Source organism: Nomascus leucogenys, chromosome 4 (genome assembly GCF_006542625.1).
Source record: "Nomascus leucogenys isolate Asia chromosome 4, Asia_NLE_v1, whole genome shotgun sequence".
NCBI classification, from domain to species: Eukaryota; Metazoa; Chordata; class Mammalia; order Primates; family Hylobatidae; genus Nomascus; species Nomascus leucogenys.
Window position 1 is genome coordinate 21,812,012 of NC_044384.1, and position 3,444 is coordinate 21,815,455.

Sequence of the window (3,444 nt, forward strand, 5' to 3'; positions counted from 1 at the left end):
GCTAGGCTTCCCTGAGATTCCTCCTCCCCAGGCCTCCTTCCTCCCCTTGCTCCTCCCACGGGTATCAAGTCTGAGCTGTACTCTGAAGGCGTTCTCTTTACTTTTCACAGACGTGTCCCCCAGTCAATCAATCTCTTGCGTGTCTAATTCCATCTTAGTGTCTGCTTCTTAAGAAGTAGACTGACCCAAACTGACACTGCCCCTCTGGGATGTCCACAGGAACCTCTACACAGGGATGTCCTAGTTTATGTACAAGAAGTCCTTTCCCTTCTGCCCATTTATAATCTCCCCTGTCCCACCATGCAAAATGAAGAGATCCCTTTCACTTCTCCGGCGTCTGAGTATGAACATTGCCCCAGGGGTATTGAAAACATCCCAGGTGCCAAACAAGAACAATGTGAAACATTGGCATTAGCCTTCTTTAATCAAGATACTACGAGCCCGTGATTGGTTCCATCTTAAGTACATTGTGGCTAATGGACAAACCACGGTGTTTTGTCCATGTTGTCATGTTCTTGTTTCACATCTGTTAAAGACCAGGGCAGCAGAAGTGATGCCCAGTTTCATTCAAACATTTCCTGGAGTGGCCATGAGAAGGCTCCTCACAGAACTCCAGCTCCAGGTAGCTCAGTTCACTCAGGGGCCCCTGTTCCCACTCTCTGAAATCCATTGGCACAAATGTACATGATTCCATCACCATGAGCTACTCTCAGCCAGCTGCTGAATGTGACTGGGAAACTGAGGCAGATCTGCTCCTGGTAGACTCAGGACTCCTCCGATGGCTAGCCTTGACTCGCGAATTCCCTGGTGGCCTTGCTGAAACTTCCTAAGGGTGCACGGCAGCCTGGGATGCTTCCACCCTCTCTCCTTCATGCAGCCTCACACTCACACTGCCATCTGACCAGTCCCAGCCTTCCTCAGCACTGCCACCCCACCTTCGCTTTCTCTCATCCTTGATTCCTCTAATAAAGTCTTTGCATGCCAAGTCTCTGCATGTGTAAGCTCATCGTGGTTCTGTTTCTTGGCGAACCCACCCAAACACGGGTCCCTTCTTCCCCCATAAGCCACCCCCTGCCCTGGCTGTCAAAGACTGCAGCCCTCCTAAAGTGGAGCCCATGGGCACAAAGCAGATGCCCTGACAGAGCTGAGCCTTTCTTCACCTGGACCCCATTACATTGTCATCCAGACATTCGTGGTGGGGCTCCATAGCCCAGCTCTCCATGTCTCAATCAGAAATGCAAGGCTGCCATCATGAAGGATGCAAGTCAACAGATTTGCATTAAAAAATAAAGTTGAACATTTTTTTTCTTTTTTGAGACAGGGTCTCACTTTGTCACCCAGGCTGGAGTGCAGTGGCAAGATCTCAGCTCACTACAGCCTTGACCTCCTGGGCTCAAGTGATCCTCCCACCTCAGCCTCCTGAGTAGCTGGGACTACAAGCACACACCACCACACCTGGCTAAATGTTATTTTTATAGAAATTGGGAGGCTGAGGTGGGCAGATCACGAGGTCAGGAGTTCAAGACCAGACTGGCCAACATGGTGAAAGCCCATCCCTACTAAAAATACAAAAATTAGCCGGGTGTGGTGGTAGGTACCTGTAATCCTAGCTACCTGGAGGCAGAGGCAGGAGAATTGCTTGAACCCAGGAAGTGGAGCTTGCAGTGAGCCAAGATCGTGCCACTGCACTCCAGCCTGAGTGACAGAGCAAGATTCCTTCTCAAAAAAAAAAAGAAAGAAAGAAAGAAAGAAATCGGGTCTTACTGTGTTGCCCAGGCTGGTCTCGAACTCCTGGGCTCAAACAATCTGCTCACTTCAATCTCCCAAAGCACTGGGACTACAGACATGAGCCACTGTGCCTGGCAAAGCTGGACATTTTCTAACAGAAAGTAAGTCTGTTTTGACAATGAGACCTGGCCTTGCTATTTTGATTACACGGCAGACATTTTCTGTATGTTGAATGACTGAAACTGGGGGGCAGGGTGGGGAGAGCCCACACGTTCAAGCACATAGTTTAAAAAGTATAGATTTTTGCTCTCTGGTCCATGCCTCCAAGATGACAAAGAAAAGAAGGAACAACAGTCGTGCCAAAAAGGGCCACGGCCACGTGCAGCCTATTCACTGCACTAACTGTGCCTGATGCGTGCCCAAGGAAAAGGCCATTAAGAAATTCATCATTCGAAACATAGTGGAGGCCGCAGCAGTCAGGCACATTTCTGAAGTGAGTGTCTTCGATGCCTATGTGCTTCCCAAGCTGTATGTGAAGCTACATTACTGTGTGAGTTGTGCAATTCACAGCAAAGTAGTCAGGAATCGATCTTGTGAAGCCCGCAAGGACCGAACACCCCCACCCCGATTTAGACCTATGGGTGCTGCCCCACATCCCCCACCAAAGCCCATGCAAGGAGCTGAGTTCTTAAAGACTGAAGACAGACTATTCTCTGGAGGAAAATAAAATGGAAATTGTACTTAAAAAAAAAATTACAGATTTTTAAATTACGTTTATAAACAAGAATTGAAATTAATGATATTTCAGGCTTTCCAACCTCTTCTGAATATAGCAGGTATGAAAATATGCTTCCAAAGAAACTGTTATAATTAAGAATCACTTGGTAAATCTTGATAAAGCTTTTCGGTGTATTTCCTAGAGAGTAAGAGAAATAAGTGGTTCTAATGACTGAGTAACAAATCCTTCTGCAAGTCAAATGGTTTCTAGTTCCTTGCCTTGAACAAAATTGAAGGAGTACTTAATTGAGCTGTCAACTAATAGATGGAAAATATGATTTTTGGCAGATACCTTAGAAGGAGCTTAGAGAATTGAGTGCTACTAATGTAAGAGAAATTTTTCTCTTTCCTCCTACTTATTTATGTAAGCCAATGTTTACCAGCACCTGAATCTATAAAATTAAGGATAAAAATAAAATTGTTGCTAACTCTGTCTCATTCACTTCCATATATGTGAGCTCACTGGAAAACATGAACAAATACTTTCATTTAGCTCATTGAGAAATTCATTTCAAATGCAATTTTACTTTTCCTATTTAAAAATTATATTCATGTTTAATAAGTCATGATATTTTTATGTTATGCTGATTAATGGGTACTACTAGTGACATTCATGATAACCAAGAAGAAATATTTTAACACTTAGGGCTTAAGGATGCAGAATAAAAGTCTTATGTAAAAAATTTTCAATTTATGTAGATATTTTTGTGGCAGAGAAGTAAAACAGGATGATCAACAGGCATTGGAGTATAAAAATATATTACATTAGAAAAATACATTAGGGAAAGTCAATGAAAATATGAGTTCAAGGAGAAAAAAAGTAGTGTAAAATTTTAGACTACTATAAAGGAGCTTGTTTTTGTATTTTTTCTTTTTTTTTTTTTTTGAGATGAAATTTCGCTCTGTCACCCAGGCTGGAGTAAAATGGCCTGATCTCAG

The 3,444-nt window shown here is 43.6% G+C and overlaps 1 pseudogene; it reads left to right on the plus strand.

The window, feature by feature from the left end:
• Nucleotides 1-2,056: 2,056 nt before the first annotated feature.
• LOC100593766 lies at nucleotides 2,057-2,455 on the plus strand (annotated as a pseudogene).
• Nucleotides 2,456-3,444: the final 989 nt, after the last annotated feature.